The following is a 24,198-nucleotide window of genomic DNA, read 5'->3' on the forward strand; positions in this document are numbered from 1 at the left end:
ATGATTTTGAAACACTTTGGAAGCAAAGAGGTTTCCTCACTCCTTCAGGCATACCAACAAAAAGTGTCCCGCAAGTTGATAACCTCCTTGCTGGATACTGATGCCCAAAGAGATTACTGTTACAAAAAAAGAGACTCAAACAAAGAGAACTGAGGCTGAATATCAGGTAAATGCCTCAACTGATGTTCGTGCCAAAAATGTTACCCAACTCTGTGAGGTCTTTTGTCTATATCCAACAGCTGGAAACAGTAAGGCATGCTCCCTGCTACTTAACTTTGCCTCTCTACAACCAGATGCTATTAGTTATTGGGGGGGAGGGGGAGAAGGCCTCTACAAATTAAAATGAATTTTGGGAATGAGAAGGATGTATGAGAAGGATGTTCTTGTAATTTCCTTTCCAAGTTCTGGGAAGGCCAAGACAGCTACTTGGTACTCCAAAGGTCACTTAAGGGGTATTTGTTATGCCTCTTACATTCCCTTATCCATAATGGTACTGACAAGAGAGATCAAACGATCAAAAAGTTTTGATGTGAAAATTGTTACAAAGTTATAAAAGCTATTTAAAATCAATATTTAACCTGGCAAACTCATAATCCAAGAAAGTCTCTTTATGTTCCCCTGGAATGACCGGCCCTCACTCCAACCATTAGGCCCATTTGAACATGTACAATTAGACTTCATCCACTCCCACCAAGCATGTACTTGCAATAGTCTGTATGTGCCTGTTATAATCTGTGTGTTCTATGGATGGGCTCAGGCCTTCCCAGGTCAAAAGGCTGACATGACCTTACTGTAAAACAAAACTGCCAAAAGGAGTACTTCACACCTGGGGTATACTGAATGCCATTTCAAGTAACTGAGCCACTCATTTTACTGGACAGTAATTCATGCACTACTTAAATTATTACAAACAGTCTAGCATTATCATTGTCCTTATCCCCCTCAGTCCTCTGGTAAGGTCGATAAAACTAATGGGATACTTAACCTCAGAATTTCCAACTTATCTGAAATCACTAGACTTCTTTGGCCTAAAATTCTGTCTCTGGCTCTTATGACTCTTCAGAGCAACAGTGCTGGAAAACACAAGTTAACTTCTTATGAAATTATTGCTGGTTAGTCTATATCTTTGGCTACTACACCAAATGTATATCCCTAATTGACCGATGTTGAAATGACCCAATACTGTACATTCTTAATGCACTATGCTAAAAGTTATCACCAACAGGTAAAGGAAGACTTTCAAGACACAGATCCAAAAAGGCTTGTTGGATCCTGGTGATTGGGTGTTCCAGAAATGCCATCAAAGAAAGACTGCTTTTGAATCCCCTGGAAAGGACACTACCAAGTGCTCTTGACTACAGACATTGCAGCTAAACTCAAAGGTGTTGACCCCTGGATTCACATCTCCCTCATAAAAGACCACCTCCTGATGCCACTTGCTTCTCTTCTTAAGCCACAGACCTTAAAAAATCACGTTAACCAGGATAAGAAGTTGATGACTTCACACTGTGGACGGCTTTCCCCAAGACATCAGAAAAACATCCTCCATCATAATAAGACTCTTATCCCTCTTAATTTTTCCTTACTTATGCCTTTTCCGCTTGGCAGGATAATATTGCCACAACCAGTTGCTTCTGTAGGTAACTTCACAGAGTGTTGGATCTGTCCTGCCAAACCCAAATCTTTACATAACTTAAAATATCTTTTAGTCCACTCAGTGGCTAACTTAAAAACATCCCTAACACAACTGCTTGTTCAAATTGTCCCTATTATAGAGTCAGATTTCTAGATCCATTTGTTCTCTCTCCCTGTTTTAATTTAATCCAGTCATGGGATACAAGAACCAAGTCCAAATGAGTGTATCATAAGACAGGATTGTACCAAAAGCCTGAATAGAGTTTCTTGCAAACTGACTTATGTGCAAACATATTACAGTTATTCTAACTTATAAATTCTGCTTCAGCTTCTTGGCTAGAAACTGCTAAATCCACCATTCCAAGCAATATATCCATGAACAACAGAACTGGAAAGCAGTCTTCATGTGCACCCACAGGGTATATCATTATTTGTGGATAATTCTGTGGCCAACCTTATACACAGGTAAAGGATGAAGGGCCAATGTAGGCTAAAAATCTTAATGGTAAGTTTTCACTCCATAATCCAGAAGTGGAACACTGGCTCACTCCTCCTAACCTATGTCATAGAGTAAAGACAACACTGCCAAGATGCATTAACCCTTTTGGATGGGCTTTGTTAGGTCCCTTTTCCTATGGCTTGGAGTAATACAAACAAAGCACTGATTATAATTTATCCCTCACAATAGCCTCTATAGAAGATTCTACTGCAATGCTATAGCTGCACAAGACTTCTTTGAATTCTCTTGTTAAAGTTATACTAGATATTAACAGAATTGCTCTAGATTTCTACTGGTCAAAGAGAGAGGAGTCTTTGCAGTTGGTAACACTTATTGTTGCACACAGATAAATTCCGGTATTATAGAGACTCAGTTGCAAAAAAAATTAAAGAACAGGCTACTTGGTTAAAATGAGTGGATTCATTGTCTCATTCTTTGATCTGTTCAATTTTAGTTGGTTTGGTTCATGGGAACTTTGATTAAGGAGCACATTCCAAACTCTTGGTATTATCTTTCTGATAGTCATAACAGCAGTCTCCCTAGTGTGCTGCATTCTCTCAAAAGTTTTAAATGACTGCATGCAGCAATCTGCTGAATGTCAATGATCTCTCTCCAGCTGATATGATAAAAACTCAAAGAAACCTATGATAATGAGGACACCTAACCTATTAGTGACATGTTGAGACTGAAAACCCAGAATGATAGTAACTGACAGTAGCATTAATGCCCTAAGTTTTGGTCACATTCTCACTTAGGTGAAAGCTTACTGAAAGGATAGAATTGTTAAATAAAAATTTACAACAGGACGTTGTTTTAGACGGAGCTCCTCCACTAGGCCCCAAGAGATCAAACCAAAAGGGAGTCACTCATGCTCAGTGCCACATAATCAAACTGAAACTTTAAGGAAGTAGGTCAAAGACCAAACTAGTTTTTCCTGAAAACAGGAGATTCACTGCAACAGGAAAGGGGTTAGTAAACCTGAGCTGGCGTAAGTAGTCCCTTCTGCTTTAACACTTAAAAGTAACCTTAAGTAATCTGATGTTAACCAACAGACTTTTAAAAATTACTCTGTTTCCTTGTTCCCACCTTACAAAAAACCAACTATTCTGCCATGCCTAAGGCATGGAATTCTATTTTATGGAATGAGATGCTACCCAATTTGAGAATTGCTAATAAAAACCAATTTGATATTTAAACTAATTTGTCAAAATTTTTTATTTTGACATTGGTGTGGTCAGGAAAGTCTGTTGCACACACAACTTAATAACTTTTTTTGAAAATAGCAATTTTATATTTTGAGGCTATATTGCCTCGGCTGTATTACACTCAAAACATATAATATGGAGCCACATTTTAGTATTCAAAATTGTTACAAAGATTTAAATTTAAATTTATGTGAAATTCAAACTTCTCTATGAAATATACTCCCAATCTAACACTGTTCCAGTATGATGTGATCTACTTAATGTACTCTATTTAATATGTAAGTAAAATACATAATTTCTAAGAAATCAATGTGATGAAAAGAGATAATTGATGGGTTACAATAGAGACTACATACAAACGTACACATACGCACAGAACTTCAGCCTACAGGTAAGCATTGTCCCCTTTGTAGTAGACTTCTGGGAAGATTGCAAACTTATTCTAATAATGTCTGTCATTATTTTAAACTATTTTTAAACTGCCCTTTTGAAACTGCCTTCGTAGCCATCAGGACAATCCTTTAAATATCCTTAATAGTGGTAAAATCTTGAAGGTAGAATTGAGTTTTACAACCATGTAGAAATCATTCTGCCAAATTTAGCAAAGAAAACAGGTACTCAAGCTGAATTAGATTTTTGATAAAAAATAGAAAAAAACAAGTGTTTATGATCGTTATCATGAAATGTTTTTATTTTGCTTGTAAACTGACTAGAAATTTCAAAAAATACAAAATAATTATGAATGGCAGCAGCACTACGTGTTTAGCCTCCTGAGGTGACTACTTGGAATGACCACTCTCTAAAAATATAAACAGCAGCATGTTTAAGGAGGGAAAATGTTTCAAGACTCTGCAATCACATTTCAAAGTTACAAAGCTGCTTTCTTCCGTGGAGTTCAAACTGCTTTCGAGATATTACTTCATTAATTCCCCAAATATCCCTATGAAGGGAAGGACAGATCACCATCCTTTTTTCAGATGGCCAAATGGAGGTGGTATAAGGGACAGAGAATTGTGTTTATTCCACGAAAGCAACAATTAAGTCTAAGCATACTGCCCCCTTGTACTATGTAGTTAGCAAAATTTAAGCGAAATTTTTAATCTTTATGCTCCTTGATGAAAAGACATTGTAAGAGTAAAAAGCATTATTATTCAGGTAGCTATGTCATAAAATATTACAGAAATAGATTAAAATGATTAATGTATTGCATTCTTGCCTGGAAGAATTCCTGCTTCATGAGGTGCTTATTAAAGAGGCTGGTGTCGGTCCTCAGACACACTCAAAAAAGTGCTCATTAAGTCTATGTTATCAAGAAAGCAAGCTTGTTTTTTTCAATATTATTTTTTGAATCTTTGAAGAAAAAAATCTTCATTTGAAAAACCAAACACATAAAAAATGAGAGAGGAAGAAAAATGGACTAACAAAATACCATTGACAAAACGAAGAGCAAACCCTAGGGAAACTGCTAAATTTTTTATGGTTCCAGAGAGATAAAGTACAACGTAACACGCACACAATTACGAGATAATTTTCATTAAAGTAATTCAAATGACTATCCTCCTAAAATTTTTATTCTTTATGAGAAAAAACTTGCTGCTCAAATATTTCGGGAAATCTAACAGCTCGCCTCCTCGATTCTACTTATTAAATATTTAGAGTCTCTGCTATTGTCACCAAGTATCTTCGGGCTGCCAGTGGCACTACATTTATACAGGAGATGAAAGTTTGACAGATAAAAGACAACGGAATTTTACTTCTTTCCACGACTCAAATGATACCACTCATTTGAAACCAGAGTGATTATGATCTTTCAAGTATCACTTTTAGGGGTACTATAACAGGAGTCTGAAAGGATTCGACTCTATTTTTTAAGAAAGATTTTAACAATTAGTAAATAAAAATACAATGAGCATCAGATCGTCCATCTTTGACCGCTAAATTTTGTTTGAGGCTAAGAGACCAACTGGACCAAGGACAACTCTAGTCAGACAAGTTCTAATCACAGCTTCCACAAGGACTGACTGCTTAGTTTTGATATAATCACTTTTCCTCCTGGATGCCTCAGCTGTCTGGTCTATAAAATGGGATAATAGTAACCTGTCCGCATAATGCACCTTTGAAGTTAACTAATGAAAGCTCTCACAGCTGCACTTACGAAAGCACTTAGATGCTACGAAAATAATGAGCACTATCTCGAAAAAAAAAACAAGGTAGTATATACGTGTTAGTGCTCATAGCAGCACTAGTAATTTCCCACCAAAGGACAATCTCCCCACCTCCGCCCGGATGCATTTCAGAGCTTATGACCTCTGCCTAGTAGAAAGTCGTACACTCCGGACCCAAGGCTGCAACAAAAGCAATTGCGACGCCAATACTGAAATGGACCAGACAAAGGAAAGTGGATCCGTGCGGAAGGCACTGGCCGTGGAAGGGCGTGTGTGGTCCCCACAAGCTCCGAAATTAAACAGGACGCAGTTCCCCACCTCAGACCTGGAGAGTGTTCAGTACTGGACCCCTGGCACCCACCCTACCCTCCCCGGCCTCTTCCGCCACGCCTCCGGCGCCTCGCGTTCTAGGGCTCAGCTTTTTCCACCCCGTGTGATTCCAACCTCAAGGCGGGCGCGCCCCGAGGCCGCTCGGAGAGTCTCAGGTGCGAAAGTTAAGCCGCCGCCGCGTCACCGGAGGCCCGGGCGAGAGGCGGCCAGGCCAGCGGCAGCCCTAGCCCAGCCCCTTGGCACGTCCCCGCTTGGGCCAACGTGGAGACCCGGGCCACCGCGGCTGGGCAGGGCCCGGCCGAGGCCAGGCCCCTCCGAGAGGCGCCGCCGCCGCGCTCCGCCCGACTCCGACCCGCCGGCCTTTACCTGTGTCCACGTCCCGGAGCCTCCGGCTTCGCGCCCCCTCCCGGCGCTCCCGGCCGCCAGCAGCCAGGCTCTGAGGAGTCGCTGCGACTCCGGCAGCAGCGGCGATGCCGGTTCTGCGAGACGGGAAGCGACAGGAGCCAAACCCCGCGGAAAGCGCTCTAGCTGTGCCGGCAGCCCTGACCCCGCGGCCTCGGACGTGGCGCCCCGGCGCTAGCCCGCCGCCGCCAGCTGCCCTGCTCACCCCACCTCTGCGGGTTCCCACCTGAGCCGCGCGTGGGCGGCGCCGGGCTTTGACCTCGCGCAGGCAGACGAGCGCCGCGGGCCAGACGGAACCGTGGGAAGGTTTTTCTCCCTTGTCATCCCCTTACCAGAGCCATAGAAATTATCAGTGTGGTCTTCCTTGTCCTCACTCGGCCTTTTCTGGAGTTCAGAGATCCCATCCAACTGCTGGGTCTGTTCCCTGCTAAAATCTTAGGCCGGCGTCCCAGCCACCCATCCCCATTCCTAGGACTTTCTAAGCTGGGTTTAGTTTTCCCTTTGTATATCATTATCTTTCCCTTTGTATATCACTACCTGGATTTAGTTTTCCCTTTGTGTATCACTATCTTCGTTGCTTACCTTCTTGTGCCTAAAGTTCCACCGGTGTGCAAGGAGATTAACCACTGAAGTGCACCTGACTGACACTACGCTTGATAAATTACAGTTGGGAGGTGAGTTGATGACTGGAGCTAAATCAAAACTGCTTATTTAGGGAGTGAGGGGGCCGCTTGCAGTAAATGTTGACTTGCAGGTGCCTCATAGATGATCAAACGACTATAAATAATATTTGGAATATAAAAAACAAGTTTGTTGGCTTGAGGAGAGGGAAGGAAGCTAGGAGGGAACCTCAAAAGAATATATAGCTTTGTTTCTCTGCTAGATACAGAAATTTTTATTTGCCTAAAGTGGCTTATTTGGAAACTTGTCCTAAGATTAGGGCTGTATACAGTGACTTCCCATCTGGAAATACAAGGAAATAAAGAACAAAATGAAAGACATCACAAGAAAACGACAGACCAATATACCTTATGCATAGTAACATAAAAATCCTCAACAAAATACTAGCAAGCCAAGCCCAGCAACATTTAAAAAAAATTATACAACATGACCAAGTAGGATTTATCTCAGGAATGGAAGTTTAGTGTAACATACAAAATTAATGTAAGCACTACTTTAGTAGACTAAATGACAAAAACCACATGATCATCTCAAAAGATGAAGGAAAAGCAATTGACAAAATCTAACACCCTTTCTTGATGTAAACACTTCAACTAGGAATAAAAGGAAACTTCCTCAACCTAATAAAGAGCCTCTATGAAAAATCCATAATTAACATCATACTTAATCTTGAAAGAATGAACATTTTCACCTAAGATCAGGAATAAGACAAGGATGTCAATTGTCGCTACTTCTATTCAACATTATAGTGGAGGCAGTAGCCAGGGCAGTTAGGCAAGGAAAGGTGGAATATCTAACAGCTAGTAGAGAAAAGAGAAGAAAGATAATTACCAGAAAACCAGGACAACAGTTCTCAGAACTAAAGGATAGAAGCACATGAGCTCTCAGTTTAATAGATAAAAATTATCTATAACAAAGTTGTGAAATTTCAAACCACATGAGTCAGAGAGATCTTAATAGCTTTCATGGAGGAAAAAATAGGAGATGATTTATGAAGATTTAGAAATCAGAATGGCGTTGGATTCTCGACAGAAACATAAAAGATAAATTCTGAGAAAAAATGATTTCCAATTTTGAAATTGATGAAGTATGAGGTCTAAAAAGACATTTTCAAATATACAAATGTTTAAATAGTATTTTCATGCATTCTTTCTCAGGAAGCAATTGGAGGATGTATTCTATGACAAAGTGGATAGGCAGAGAATCTGTCGAAGAGAGAAGTGAAAGTGCCATCCGTAACAACTGTAGTAGGCAGAATGTATCCCCCAAAATGTCCACATTCTAATCTCTGGATCCTGTAAAGATGTTACAGTATATAGAAAAGGGACTTTACTGATGTAATAAAAGTTACTGACCCAAATAGGGAGACTATTTCAGATCACCTAGGCAGGCCCAGCCTAATCACATGAACCTTTAAAAGCAGAAAACATTCTCTAGCTAGAATCAGAAAGATGAGACAGCAAGAAATGTCAGAGAGCTTTGAAGCCTGAGAGAGACTTGACCTTCCTTTGAGGGAACCACCTGGGAAACACACAACAGGGAGAATGTGGGCAACTTCTAAAGGAAAATGTTGGCCTCCTGGCTGAATTTGCAGTGCTTCCTTTTTAAAGAAATAAACTTTTGGAGGTACAAGATTTATTACAAACAGGCCTGAAAGAAGAAAGACAAGATGATAGTCTTGATGCTTCTGATTCAGTAATGTAATATAATCTCTTATTTCTGATGAAATCACAGGGATGAACTCGGATAAATGATAAAGTTACAAGTTTGGCAAATAAAAACACAGGATGCCCAGTTAAAATTGAATTTTGGATAAACAGTGAATTAATTCTTAGTATAAAACATGCTAAAAATGTTTGGTTACTAAAAAGTAAAATTTAACTGGGTGTTCCATATTTATTGAGCAACCCTAAAAAGTGTACCTTCTGAGCAATGATTCTCAAGCTTGGAAGCACATTGGAATAACCTGGAGTGCTTGTGAAAATACCAATGCCCTATTCTTACTCTGGTACAATTGAATCAGAATTTCTTGGTGTGGGATATCAGACGATTCTAAAGAAAGGCCAAATATGAGAAGCCATGACCCTAGAGAGGAATTAATTTGCACAGGTGTGATAAACTAAAAACAACCTCTCCAGTCATTTTACAACCAGAAGAGAAGAAACACTTTTTGCTTTAATAAACATCTTAACAAATATTCATCATCTCCAAGGTACAAATGAAGAGTATTATTTTCAGTATTTCAGGGAAGATCATTTACATTTTAGTAAAAAGACAGACAAAAACTCAGCTTTATGATTATAAGATACAACATAAGTACAGATTTATTTTAACTGCTAGGTAATTAGTATGTAAATATTAACTAACATCTCTCATCACACCAGATATAATGGCTAGCTGAATCCTTAGTCCTCCCAAAGCACCTGTGTCAATAATCTTATTACCTAACGGTTGGATTTTATAACCTCTGGCATAAATTATAATGTCCAACCAAGGCTGAAATAATAATAAAAATTTAATTTCTTCCTACAAACTCAACATTGTGTGATGCAATTCATGCCATTTGAGGCCCTAGCAGGACATTTGGGTTATTTGGAGACAGCAGGAAGTTCAAAATTAGAGGCTTGAGTTAATGCACAAAGGTATGTGAGATTACCAAGAAAAGAGTAGAGAATTATTAGGAAAACCTTAGATTTAGGAGGCAGGGCAAAAGAAAACCTAATGAAGTTCCTAATAGAAGGACTGGAAAGCTAAAGCTTTCTATGCAAGTTTGAAGAGCAAATGGATAGTCGAACTGGGCAAAGAGGCTAAAGAGAATAAGAAAAGGCGACTGGATTTGCTGACTCTAGAGGCAGTGTAGAATAGCACAGGTGTGGAACTCTTCCCTGGCTTGAGTGTCAAATCTTCCAGTTACAAGTGTATAACCTGAGGACAAGTTTCTTAATCTCTGTTCCTCTGTTTTTTCACCTGTAAACAGGAGATAATAATAGTAACATCATAGAGTTATTGTGAGGTTTTAACGATTTTATTCAAGCAAAGTGCTTAAAATGATACCTGGTATATAGTAAGCACTCAATAAATATCAGCTGTTGTTGTTAGTATTAATGACAATCTTTAAGAAAACAGCGCCTAAGGCACTGCTCAATCCATTCCATCCAGAAGTGTGTTAGTTAGGACTCATTTCAGTGAAATGACAGAAACCTAACTCAAATTGGCCCAAGGAAAATATTCACTAGTTTGTATGGATAAGCCTATGATAGCTTCAGGCACGTGTGGCATGTGTGGATCTAAGTGTTCTTATTGTTAGAAACAATGCCACAGAGTGAAACTAGCACTCAGGCAAAAGTTCTCTCAGCAAGGAAATGTACTTCTATAGAAGGGCACCTCTTGCATGCAAGGCAGAGGCAAGGGAGAGCACACAAAACAAAGGAGAGCAGAAGTTTTTTTATTCCTAATGCAAACCCTGTTCCTGTGTCCTCCCACTGTGGACTGGGGTCAGACTACACAATCTAGGCTAATTCCGATTGGCTGCTGTTGACATCATCAAAGGAGGCAAGGGGCGTTTGACCGGAAGGACAGGTATGGTACCTCCTGAGGTGTTTGGGCATAGCAGAGATAGGGAGGGCTGCTAGATGAATGGGTAAGATTACCTTTTAGAATAGAACAAAGAATCAGGAACTGAAACCCGCTGAAGAGGGGAACTATTTGTTCTTAACAACAATTTCCCGCTCTTGAATTTGTACGTTTTGTTATTCAAACTTACCTAATATGACTCAGCTTTGTTGTTCTTCCAGGAGAAAGAATCTATTAGTATAGGATTGGGAAGAACTAGGGAAGGTTCTGGTAACAGCTGTTTCTATAAGTCTTTGGACTAGTCCATGAATGCAGGATATAATGCAGCATCCAACAGGAATAAACACAGCTATTGTGGCTGCAAGAGAAGTAATAGTAGAGGCCATGAGTGCTTTCCAATTACCAAACCATTTCCCTAACCATCCTGTGAAAGGGTTGTTTATCCCAGATTCTGTGGCTAATTCATTTGATAAGGAGGTAAGACCTTGTAAAGCTTTTGTAATTGTTCCATCAGGGACTGTATTGTTGGGAATGTAGGTGCAGCATTGGGTTCCTATCATAACACAAACTCCACCTTTTTCTGCTAATATCATATGTAGGGCCATTCTGTTTTCCCAAGCCATCTGGCTAGTAGGCCCTAATTGTTTGGCTAATTCTTTGACAGCATCCCTAGTGTAATTAAGTAATCGCTGCTGGTTATAATAGATGTAATTTATCCAATCTACATTTTTATTAATAGTTAGCCATGGAAATAATGATTCAAATCCTGCCGCTATTTAGTCTTGGGCTTAGAATCTATCAGGTACCCCCTGTGGGACTCCAACTGCAGCTATATAAACATGAGAGATGAAAGATCCATGAGGGGCCTCTCTCATTTTACGGTGTTGTGGTTTCCCTTTTTCTGGTTGATGAAATGCCAGAGTGAAAGGGATGGCCAGTTGAGTTAGAGCGCAAGTGCTGCTCCAGTTACTTGGCAGAGTGTCCAGTAGAGGTCCACCAAAATATCAACATACATCAGCACGGGCATGAACAAGGGCAGACTGATTGGTAAACTATTGGAAATATTTAAACTCACTGCATCCCTTCAGGTATCCAAGAAACGCCAAATGTCCCTGTCATGAGAGATGTGAGGTAAAATTGGCATCTGGAGATGGAGGCTGGATGGCCCTCAGGGGCTGACCTGCAGGATGTTGAACTTCAGAGAATAGCAGAGAGAGAATTTGACAGAATTCATTACCCCAGGCTGTGTGGTCTTAGAAAAGAGCCACCATACAGCTCATGCCTGGCTGGTCAGAAAACCATCCAAGTGGAAAGGGGATAACTTGGGCCTCTGGCCTACCTTGCGCACAAGCGTAATAGTGGCTTTTATTTAGAGTGCGAACAGAATATTCAATCCATTCCATCCAGGCATTTGCATCATGGTATCCTGTTTCAATTGCCAGTGTTTGTTTTAAATTTTTAACTTCTACAATAGCTACGTTGGTTTTGTCATTAGGTGGAGAAGATCCTTAGAAGAGGATAGTGGTGGAAATGTGAGGGATGAGGATGTAATGAGGTGCAACTCGAAGAATCCTATAGGGTCTTTTCCTGTTACATCTGTTCCCATACCATAAAAACAGTTCAGGGTAGGGGAGGAATCTTGGAGAGTTGGGATGGTGATGGAAATTTGCACTGGGTTACATTGGTTATGTTGACAATTGGGAGGGGCACTTCCTTTAGTAAAATGATTATAGGGCTTTAGAACTGCTAGCAGGAAATCCTCTGAGGGGACCCATTCTTGACATTGAGTGGTCCAAATGACACATTCCCAAGTATGACAAAATGGGAGAAGCACCTGCTGTGGATGGGGCAGAGATATTTCCCTGCTGCTGCAAGCTGTCTCTGGCTTTGGAGATCCCCACAAGACATAACTAAACAAGCATCAAAGGTCATGGTTTGGGGTGAGTCTGATCTAGTTGCATTAATAATGAGGTGGCTAGCAACAGAACAAGGAAAGAAGAGGAGTAATAGAATAAATGAAAGAGAGCTAAACTTTCCTTAGCTTTAATTTGGTAGGATTTTCCCCTGGGACTATAGCCCATGACCCTGGAGGGGGCGGCACTTTCTTGACTCAGGTGTGATGGGTCCATCCTTTCTCGGTGGTTCAGACTGCAGTTTCAGTTGTTAGGAGCACTAGATATGGTCCCTCCCAGGACAGTTCAAGTTTCTCTTCTTTCCAGCTCTTAATGAGGACGTAGTCTCTGGGCCAGTGCTGATGAACTGGAAACTCAAGAAGTGGGGTTTGTGCTGAGACCTTTAGTCCTAAGGGAAGATAAGGTAGAAGATAGACGAAGTATGTAGTTCCTAAGGAATTGATCTTTGGTCTCAAAAGTGGGAATATCACTAGTGGAGCTTAAGTATGGTAACCCATAGAGCATTTCGTAAGGGGATAGGCCAACGTCTTTTTGCGGGGCAGTTCCGATCCTGAGTAGAGCAACGGAGAGACACTTAGTCCAGGGTAATAGAGTTTCTAAAATTAACTTAGTTAGAGGATTCTTCAAAGTCTGATTCATCATTTCTATTCTTCCTGATAAGGATGGATGCCAGGGGTTATGACATTCACATTTGATTCCTAAAGCTTGAGTAAGCCCTTTAATGATAATTGCAGTAAAATGAGTCGCATTGTCTAAGTCAGTATTTTCTAGTAGCCTGAACCAAGGTATTGTGTTCTCTAGTAATACTTTAACCACATTATTAGCTGTTGCACTGGGGAGGGGAATGGCTTCCACCCAATGAGTGAGGTGGTCTACTATTACCATTAGATATTTAAGGCTACCTAGTGGGGGCATTTCAGCATAGTCAACTTGAATACTTTGAAATGGCCTTAATCCAGGGCTTCTGCCCTCAAAAGGTTGTTTCCTTAGGGTCTGTTTATTAGTTTTCTTACATATTAGGCAGCTGTCCACAACTTGGCTTACTAAGGTATAAATTCCTATACATCCATAGACTCCGAGAACTGCATCACACATAGTTTGAGTTCTCCAGTGAGTCCCTTGATGTAGTTGGGACAGGATTTCTCCCATAAGTGGTTTGGAAAGCATTTCCCTTTGGTCTGGTAATGCCCACCTCCCTTCTGAGTTTTCCTTAGCTACTAGTTTCTCTAATTTTTCCTTTTCGGCAGGAGAGAAGATAGGGATTGCAGCTAGTGGGGAAATACGAGAGTCAGGTGGAAGAGAGGTGCTTTTTGAGAGAGGGCAGCTTGTTTTGCAATTTGATCAGCAAGGTTATTTCCTCAGATTTCAAAGGTAGAATTTTTCTGGTGCCTTGGGACATGCACAATAGCTATTTCTTCTGGTAATTGTAAGCTTTTTAAGAGGTCAGGAGATCGAGACCATCCTGGCTAACACGGTGAAACCCCGTCTTCACTAAAAATACAAAAAATTAGCCGGGCACGGTGGCGGGCACCTGTAGTCCCAGCTACTCGGGAGGCTGAGGCAGGAGAATGGCGTGAACCCGGGAGGCGGAGCTTGCAGTGAGCCGAGATCGCGCCACTGCACTCCAGCCTGGGCGGCAGAGCGAGACTCTGTCTCAAAAAAAAAAAAAAAAAAACCTTGAGTAGTTAATTATTTGTGGGCAAGGTCCTGCCCTTTGCTGTTAATTAGGCTCTGCTCAGTCCAAATGTTTCCGAAGGTGTCCACTACCCCAAAGGTGTACTTGGAGTAGGTATAGATAGTACCTTCTTGCTTTTGTAAATATTTTAGAGTCTGATTTAACACAATTTGCAAGTTTGAGCAGACTAATTATTTGGCAATCTTCCAGGTTCTATTTCAGCAAGAACTGCATCTATGACAAAGTATCCATTGTGTGTTTTTCCTTCAACCACCGGGGAGGAGACATCTATAAAAAGATGACCTCCTGTTTAAAAAGGGGTTTCTCTTAAATCAATTCTAACCTTAGTATGGTAGTCAATGAGATCTAAACAATCATGTTCAGGATCTTTGGGGTTTGGATTCCCAGTTAGGAAAGCAGCAGGGTTAAGGGCACTGGTAGTGGTGAGAGTGAGGTCATCTTTTTCTAATAGAATGGCTTCTTGTTTTAGAATTCTTGAGCCTGTAAGCCATCTACTTGCCTTTGGGTTTAATATTGTTCTAACTTGATGAGGTGTGCTAATAATTAATTTTCCCCCAAAGGTTACCTTTCTACTTTCCTCAATCAACAAAGCAGTGGGCGCTACAGTTTGAATACATTTGGGCCATCCACAGGTTACTGGGTCTAGAATTTTTGACAAAAAGGCCATGGGCTGCCAGTGGCCCCCATGTTCTTGGGTAAGTACCCCTGAAGCTACTCCCCTATTTACATTGACAAACAGGTGAAATGGTTGTTTGAGGGAAGGCAGAGCTAAAACAGGGGCAGTTATGAGTAAGTGTTTCAATTCTTTAAATTCATTGACTTCCTCTGGGGCCCAAAGGAGGGGGCGAAGTTTTTCTTGGGTAAGCTTGGAGTACGGAGACTTTGCTTTTAGAGCATATGAATCAATCCACAAGCGGCAATATCCAACTAGCCCTAAAAATTTTCTAAGCTCTTGTTTTGTACTAGGCAGGGATAAGGACACAATTCCTTTGACTCTTTCAGGTCCTATTCTTCGCTTACCTGCACTTATCAAGTGCCCTAAATACTTGACTTCAGGCTATACAAATTGGAGCTTCCCCTTTGATACCTGTAATCCCTCCGCTTGCAGGTGATTGAGAAGACTGATGCAGAAATCAGATACTTGTTCTATGACTTTCCCCAGACACAAGAATGTCATCTACATATTGGAGCATGCATATAGACTCTGGGACAGATAGCTTCCCTAAAATTTGTTCAAGAATTTAGCCAAACAGATTAGGAGAGTTTGTAAATCCTTGGGGCAGGACCACCCAGCAGTATTGTTGCTTCTGCCCTGACTGAGGATCTTCACATTCAAAAGCTAGTATGTCTTGGCTATCTTCAGCTAAGGGACATGCCCAAAAGGCATCCTTTAAATCTATTACTGTAAACGACCGATGGTCATATGGAATCTTGCTGAGGATAGTATATGGATTGGGGACAATAGGGTGAATGGTTTGGACTATTTGGTTAATGGCCTGGAGGTCTTTTACTAGTTGATATGACCCATCTGATTTCTTTACAGGTAATATGGGGTATTATATGGAGACATACAGGGTTCAAGTAACTTATCCTGAATAAGACCTTCAGTCCCAGTTTTCAGGCCTATGGTGCCTTCTAGAGGAATTGGATATTGCCTTCTGCTTTCCCCAGGGGTTTTCAACTTTGTATGAATTGTGGGGCATTCTTAGTTTCCCTCAGTTCCCTTCTTTTGACCACAGATTGGGATGAATGTAACTTTTTTCTGTGGTAGTGAGCAGGTTCAATGAAGTGAAAAATCCTTCAGGGCAGGCATGTAGGCCTATGCCTAGTTTTAATATCAGGTCTCCTAACAGGTTTGTTCCTGCTTCAGGGATTAGCAGGAATTTAATACTGGCTGATTGATTTTTGTATTTAACTTCTGTTTCTTCTAAAACTTTGGCTTTAAATCCTTCTCCTTTCACCCCTAAGATGAGAAGTTCCTCTAATGAGCAGTTTATATTAGAGGGCCAATAGCAAACAAAGGAACCAGCAGCCCTGAATCTGTTAAAAAGGTGATAGCTCATGTTTGGGTCCCATCTCTAAATTTATCAAGAGCTCTTGGTGGTACTTGAGATGGAAAGGACAGAGCCCCTGGCCTCCCTATTCCTCCTCGAATGCCATGAGTGGAACAATTTCTTTTTCCTTTTCCCACTGGGGGCATTCTCTTTTGAAGTGGCCTGCTCTTCCACATTTGAAGCACCTATCCTGAGTTCTTCCTTTCCCTCAGTTTTGGGATTCTTTGACCTTGCTCCCCCATACTCTTTAGAGGGCCTGGTAACTGAGGGTCCGGGTCCCCTAGTTGGAGGCTTGGGTCCTCTAAACAGGGGTTTGGACCCTTTATAATTCCTGCCCTGACTGGAGTCTCTGTTTAGAAACATACAGGCTTGAAGCCATCTGTTGGAAGGTGGATAGCATAAGTTTCGGTTTTTGTTTTTGCTTTTCTTCATCTCTCCTCACATGTACTTTTTGGGCTTTTCCTAGGAGTTCCTCTATGGACTGGTTTTTCCAGTTTTCTAGTTTCTGCAACTTCTTTGCTACGTCTGGCCAGCTATTTGTGGCAAAATGTAGCTTTAACATTCCTTGCCTGAGAGGGTCTTCTGGATCTAAATCTGCATATTTCCTCATTTGTTCCCTTAGTCTTTTTGGAAATTTCATGGGGCCTTCATCTTTTTCTTATTGTATGTCACAGGCTCAGGAAAGAGTCAGAGTGAGGGGCACTGACTCCTGAATTCCTTTAATTATCATTTCCCTAAGATCTTTCATGTGTTCTCAGTGTACTGCATTGTTATTTTCCCATTGAGGATCTTGGGCCAGGAATTTCTGGTCTGCTGCACGAACGTTTTGGCTGGGAGGGTGTTCACATTCCCCAGTTGTCATAGCAGCCCTGCAAATCATCGCCCTTTCTTTCCCTGAGAAGAAGATACACAGGATGAATATTGATTCAGCCCAGGTGTATAACTGGGGACCTAGGAATTGATCAATTTGGTCTGCTACCCCATATGGGTCATCTAGCAGTGGCTTAAGTTCTTTTCTTAAACCTCGAACCTCTGAATTAGTCAAAGGAGCATTTGCAAAGCCAATAGCTCCTCCTCCTTGGGGCACCTGTCTCAAAGGAAAGATAGTTGGAGCTGATTCCTTAGAGGTAGAGGGGAAAGGAAGATTTTGAATATCTTTTTTATATTGCTCTACTTCATGTTGCAGTCCCTTTAGGGAAGGATACTTAGGCTGACAAGGAGCAGGCTCATGGGGTGGCGGTAATTCCCAAGAGTCAGACTTATAAGGGGGAGGAACAATAGGAGTAGGAGAAGGATCCGGGACTGGGTCCGGGGCAACAGCAGCTGCCTACAAAGTGGACAGGTCAAGAAGGGGAGAATTAAACAGGGGAAGGTGGTTTAGAGAATCCCAGGAGTTGGGAGTCCTCTGCCTAGCAGTTGGTTTTACTACGCCTACTTTGGGGAGTGTGAAATCTGATCCTTCCCCTGCATTCTTTAAGGGAAAGAGGAGAACAGGTTCTTTTCTCCAGCAGACAGCATAGTCTCTTTCTTCCTGCGAAACTGGAATTTTGTCATTCACATACTGAATTAAAAGTTGACAGACCCAATCCTCATCTGATCCATATTTTGGCCAGAAGATGGCAGGTTTGAGGATGTGTTCCTTGGCCCAGATGAAACAACAATACTTTATCATCTGTTGCTTTTTCTTGTGCCTAGTCATCTCATTCTACTCTCCATATTTTAGCATGAGACCTAAAGGACTATTGGAGGGGATATGACTATCCTCTTCCTTACCTTTGCCTGTTGTATTAGGAGTGTTTCCAATCTTGGAGGTTTTGGATGCTCCCTTGAGTGTGTGTGTGGTCCAACCTCTCTTACTAGAGATCTCTTGCCTTCCCTTTTCTCTAGAGGCTCACGCCCCTTACTGGAGGTTTCTAGCACTCCTTTCCATTTGCTTCGTCCTATCTGGCCACTTCCCTTGTGGGAAATTAGATCCCTCTTAGCATTGACATGCTGATATAAGCCCCATGGCAGGATCCACCCTAAGCCATATGAAGTGACCACAGAACCACAGATAGAACCCACTCACCCCACACAACAGTAGTGCTTATCACCATTCACACAAGCAGCACCACAAGCAGTGATCATTTACGCACACTTTCAACCTCAAGATATCTCGACTACCAAGGAAATACTTCGCTGCCCCTCTGCAGCTTTTCTTACCTTGGGCTGTGCACGAAGTTATCTGGTCACCATGGTGTTTGTATGCAAGCCTGCCCTTCCCACATTGCTGAGAGTCCGGGTTTATTCATCACAGCGGGTGGTGGCTGTATCTCTAGCCCCTGAGACCACTGTAAGGAGGCAGTGGGATGCATCTCCCCATGGGAGATGACCAGAGACCCCTTCCCCAGAGGAAAATGGGAATCCTGGGCAGGCCCCCAAATTGTTAGAAACAAAGATTTGGTGCCACAAAGTGAAACTAGCACTCAGGCAAAAGTTTTCTCAGCAAGGAAATTTACTTCTATAGAAGGGTGCCTCTTGCATGCAAGGCAGAGGCAAGGGAGAGCACACAAAACAAAGGAGAGCAGGAGATTTTTAATCCATAACTCAGACCCTGTTCCTGTGTTCTCCCACTGTGAGCTGGGGTCGGACTGTACAACCTAGGCTCACTCCAATCTAGGGTAATCTAGGATACTGTTGGATACCATCAAAGGAGGCAAGGGTGGGCGTTTGATGGGAAGGACAGGTCTGGTACATCATGGAGTGTTTGGGCATAGCAGAGATAGGGAGGGCTGATAGATGAATGGGTATGATTACCTTTTAGAATAGAACAAATAACTAGGAATTGAAACCCTTTGAAGGGGAACTATTTGTTCTTAACAACAAAATGATACCATCAGCAATATGTTTTCACCATTTTCCCTCTATTTCTCTGTGCTGGCTTCCTTTTTAGGCAGAATCAGTTTATACAGTGGCAAGAGTGGCCACTAGTAGCTCCAGGTTTAAATTCAACCAGTTTAGCAACCCCTATGCAAAGTTCTGGAACTGAGCTTCCAGTAGAGACTTGGACCACATGCTCATTCCCAGAGAGAAAGAACTAGCAAGTTGGTCTTTTGCATATCATTTGCTTACCCATAAAACTGTGTGTATGGGTAGAAGGGAATCAGTCCCCTACTCAGACCACAAAGGTTGAAAGTGACATAGGCGTAGTTACCCAAAGGAATATCGGGGTGCTGTTATCAAAACAAATGGAAATAAGGCCGGGCGCGGTGGCTCACGCCTGTAATCCCAGCACTTTGGGAGGCCGAGGCGGGCGGATCACAAGGTCAGGAGATCGAGACCACGGTGAAACCCCGTCTCTACTAAAAATACAAAAAATTAGCCGGGCGCGGTTGTGGGCGCCTGTAGTCCCAGCTACTCGGGAGGCTGAGGCAGGAGAATGGCGTGAACCCGGGAGGCGGAGCTTGCAGTGAGCCGAGATCGCGCCACTGCACTCCAGCCTGGGCGACAGAGCGAGACTCCGTCTCAAAAAAACAAAAAAAAAACAAACAAACAAAAAAAAAAAACAAATGGAAATGGACATTTGACAGGCAAAAATAAAAAATGTTCAGTATAAGTGGTGAATGTGTAGTTAATTGAGTACAAAATCAAAGATTATGAAATGTCAGAGGGAGCCAGCTGAGGCTTGAATGATGGCAGAAATGTGTAGGTGGGTTTTGAGATTTTCTTAAAAATGATCAGCAACCCAAGAAGAGAAACAAAAACAGTAAATTGATGTGATTTACATGAAGTTCAGGATTGGAACAGTGAGCATGGTCACAGGACAAAGAGCAAAAGGAATGAAGGTGTCATGAAAGAAGAGCTGAAATGGTAATCCATGGGGCTCAGATTTGTCACGGATGCAATAAAGCCACAGAAACGTTGAAAAAGTAATCCCTGCGAAATGGGAATTTTGTCATTCACATACTGAATTAAAAGTTGACAGACCCAATCCTCATCTGATCCATATTTTGGCCAGAAGATAGCAGGTTTGAGGATGGGTTCCTTGGCCCAGATGAAACAACAATATTTTATCATCTGTTCCTTTTTCTTGTGCCGAATCCTCTCATTCTCCTCTCGATATTTTAGCATGAGACCTAAAGGACTATTGGAGGGGATATGACTATCCCTGTCCTTACCTTTGCCTATAGAAAAGTCATGATGAGGGGGTCAAAGAAAATGATGAGACAAGTCTTAATCATTTTTGGAGATTTATTCACCAAAGTTAAGGACGCTTACAGGAGACAGGTCTATGCCTTTCTCCGAAGATGATTTTTCCAAGTTTAAATAGGAAAGGGCAGGATATTGAGAAGCACACAGTTTTCACTTAAACGAAAGGGGCAAAGGAAAAATGTGGGGAATCTGCATCTTACATAAGATAATACAGACAAAATGGGGTAGGGGAACAATCTGATACACATTTGTGTCTGGCAGCCTGGGTGACTGCACCTGTCAAGATAAGCTATCAATTAGCATTGCCATGGTGAAGTTGTAACAGCTCACCAGGAATTTCCTTGTTGGCAAAACATGGGGAAGGTGGGTAGCTTTTCATCTTGTAGCTATTTTATTTAGGAATCAAAAGGTGGAGACAGGTTTGCATGACCCAGTTCCTAGCTTGACTTTTCCCTCTGGCTAAATGAATTTGGGGTGTCAACATTTAATTTCCTTTCACAGGGGGAAGATATTGGACAGAAGATAGTGCTAACATGTACCTCCTATTCGGATGGACAGTATGGCATGTGAAGATTCACACCGTGAACTTTTGCTCCAAGAACCACTGCAGGAGCATACCGGGAAAACCTAAAGAATTCACAGATCTTTGAAAGAAGCACGCGTCACTGCAGATTCCATGAGACAGATGAACAACTATTGAGTTTCCATAGTCTGAAAGGGGGAAAACCTGCCTTCAAACACATATTCCCACTGGGGAATCTGAAAATACAGATCACCAGAAAAGGATTTAACCTTATCTAGAGCTGGAATGGATTTAGGGAGCTGTGCGAAATATAAAAGTAAAAGCAACAATGGGAAGAACCTTGTAGGCACTCCCATCCTTCAGCTTGAGCACAGGGAAGCCATCCCTGATTGTATTTCACAGGAGTCCTCAGGGAAGGCACTCAGCAGAATTAGGGAAGGGTCACAGGGTCTCAGAAGCTTCCAACTGAATTTTGCAATAATTTTAACTGGGCACTAACTTTTTTGACAGAATCTGGGGGTGAATGGGAACTGCTGCAGATACAAGAGCAGGAGTTACAGCCAACTTTGTTGGCAGATGGGGAGGGGCAAGGCCTGAAAGCAGTGCTTCCTTGCTAAGTGGGGTAGTTTATGGCCTGGGGCAAGGTCTGAGTTTCAGGAGAGCAAGCTGCCTGGATCTAAACTTGGCATTGTTAGTTGGACATTGTGGGAACGAGACCAGCCTTGCCAACTGCATGGGAGATGGTTGAGACCTTTTGCTACGAGCTATTCCCCACCTACCTGGTGAACAATACTGCTAAGCAGAGTCAGCCGTACTACTCCTCTCTGGAACATAACCTCATTGGTCTGAGAACCACCCTCCCAATCCCCACAGTGGCATGGCAAGCCCACCAGAGGAGAGTCTGAGCTCAGACTTTAGAGCTTTATCATCCCATCCATTGCCTGAGTAACCAGAGTACCTAACCTGGTCAACTTAGGGGAGGCTTATATCCAACTACTAATAACACAGCTGGTGCTCTCTTGAAAGCACCATCTCCTGGCTAAAGGCCAACCAACTCAGGCCTTTACAGCAACTCATGACAGAATGACCCTGCTCCCAGGAAGGAGAAAACAACAGTTAATACCACCACCTGCAGTATCCTGGCTAACCAGAGGCCCTGAGTCTGTCCACATGAAAACTTCACCACCAGCATAATCAGCATTCAAGAAAGCCAGCACACTAAGCCTATCTGCAACCAAAGACTCTCACAGAATCTACTTCACTCTCCTGCCACCTCCACCAGAGCAGGTGCCGGTATTCACAGCTGGGAGACCTCAAGACGGACCACATCACAGGACTCTTTGCAGCCATTCCTTAGCACCAGCCTGGAGTTTGGTGGCCCCACTGGGTGGTTAGACCCAGAAGAGCAATAACAATCACAGCAGTCCAGCTCTCAGGAAGCCCCATCCCTAGGGGAAGGGGAAGAGCAGCACATCAAGGGATCACCCCATAGAACAAAAGAATCTGAAAAGCAGGCCTCAAGTTCCAGATTTTTCTGCTAGTGGTTAGTTTCTGACAGCAGAGACACAATTGCAGTGCTGGGTGCAGTAGGGAAAGTCTGCATCTCTACCCCATCAGGCAGGCAGCCTCTGTGATGGTGAAGGGGCTTGGAGAACGGGTCCTTGTTCCCCTCTGGCACTCCACCACAGACTCAGCTACACAGCTGGGGCTTCCCTCACAGGAACACAGCATGGAGGCACCTATAGACAGTCTTTCTGGAAAAATCCAGAGTAAGTGCAACCCCACAGGAGGACCACACTCCAGACTCAGGCCTGCATGAGAGGTAGACTCACAGTTCCTTCTACATCTGGCTTTCTACTGCAGCAACCTAGACCAAAGCACTTACCATCTTTATTTTTATTTAACAAAGTATGAGATGTGGCAGTGCAATTACGAAAAGAAACATGGCCCTCAGGGAAAGCTAATTATTAGCTTTCATATATTTTCTGCCGTGGATTGTAATCCTCAAGAGGATAGGGATTGTACTTGACTTATTTTTGTCTTCTTGGTGACACACTTGTTAGGACTGGCATAAATCTCCTGTCTTAATAGGGGTAGGTGTATTTTGGCTACCGGATTCTAGCTATAATGATAAATAGACTTGTTATCTGAAAGGGAAACCTCCCTGTAGACATTGCCAAAAGGTTTGCGTGAGTTTGCTGAGATAATATGCCAAATTTTCTGGCACCTGATTAAGTTCCCTGACCACCTGAATGTTCATTCTGTGAACCTCTAATGTGGGTCTCATTCTCCTGGACAAGCCTTGCCTTTCTGTCTCTTCCTATCTGTCTTTCTGTTTTTCAGCCAGGGCGCAGTGCTAACCAGCTGAGTTCTCTGGCCTTACCTCCTTCAGCTCAGACTCCCTGGTGAAAGCTGTTTTGCCTAATTTTCCGTTAGTTGCCCCTCTGAATTGCTGACCCAGCATGATGGCCGGTTGCTGGGCTGGTGAAGCTTTGCTGCCCCCTTCTGGCCTGAATGTTTAGCAAATGTTTGTAATGAATTTTGGAAATAGAATTGCATGCCTTTCCAGATGCTAGTGTGTAATGAAAAGCTGCATTTAAAAAAATTAAATACTACTTATTGAGAAGATCCTGTGTGGAAGAAATACGAGGCACTGCAGATACAGTGGTGAGTGAAACACACAAAAATCTGTGCGCTCATTGAACAGTCGGGAGGAGACATACAAGACATACATAACAGGAAAAAGTAAATCCAAGATTACACAAGCAATATAGCTGGGAATGGAGATATGGAGTGGGGAAGGGGCATTTAAATTTTAGATAAGGTCAGGGAAGACCTCCCTGAGATGTAAAGCACATGAAGGAAGTGGCAAAGAGAACAGTAAACACTGAGGCAACAGGCTGTTGGAATGTTTGAGGAACATCAAGCCGGCCGTGTGGCTGCCGCACTGCAGCAGTGACTGAGAGGGAGAGTAGTGCATAGGCCAGAAAGCTGAGTGTAGACAGGAGAGGGCAGAGCACACAGGGCCAGATGGGTAATTTTATACATAGGTATACATGCATACATACGTATAGACATACACATACATATATGTATGTATACACAGACGCAGACACACACACAGAGATACACATAGAGACACATACATACATGCAGAGTCATGCAAAGACACACACCCACAAACAAATGCAGAGAATAGAGACAGACACACACAGATACATATGTACAGTCATAGACAGGCACAGACAGACACACACACACAGACATACACAGAGAAAAGAGACACAAATACAGAGACAATGTACAGAGTCACACACAGAGATGGGAGCAA

At 42.4% G+C, this 24,198-nt stretch overlaps 1 protein-coding gene and 1 long non-coding RNA gene across 3 annotated transcripts in view; one reads left to right on the forward strand and one right to left on the reverse strand.

The window, feature by feature from the left end:
- Positions 1-6,391, reverse strand: part of RNF180 (ring finger protein 180) — a 235,804-nt gene extending 229,413 nt beyond the window's left edge. The window contains exon 1 of one of the 2 annotated variants that reach the window (XM_050793758.1): positions 6,201-6,391. The gene's annotated coding sequence lies outside the window, so the exon portion shown is untranslated. Of the gene's footprint in view, positions 1-5,948; positions 5,973-6,200 lie in introns of those variants that run through there. The other variant, XM_050793750.1, reaches the window with a different exon arrangement.
- A 92-nt stretch (positions 6,392-6,483) lies between these two features.
- LOC126956674 (uncharacterized) lies at positions 6,484-24,167 on the forward strand. The gene is made up of 2 exons (XR_007726449.1): positions 6,484-6,910; positions 20,846-24,167. It is a non-coding gene; the product is annotated as an uncharacterized LOC126956674 (long non-coding RNA).
- Positions 24,168-24,198: the final 31 nt, after the last annotated feature.

The sequence above is a fragment of the Macaca thibetana genome, chromosome 6 (genome assembly GCF_024542745.1).
Source record: "Macaca thibetana thibetana isolate TM-01 chromosome 6, ASM2454274v1, whole genome shotgun sequence".
Taxonomy (NCBI): Eukaryota; Metazoa; Chordata; class Mammalia; order Primates; family Cercopithecidae; genus Macaca; species Macaca thibetana.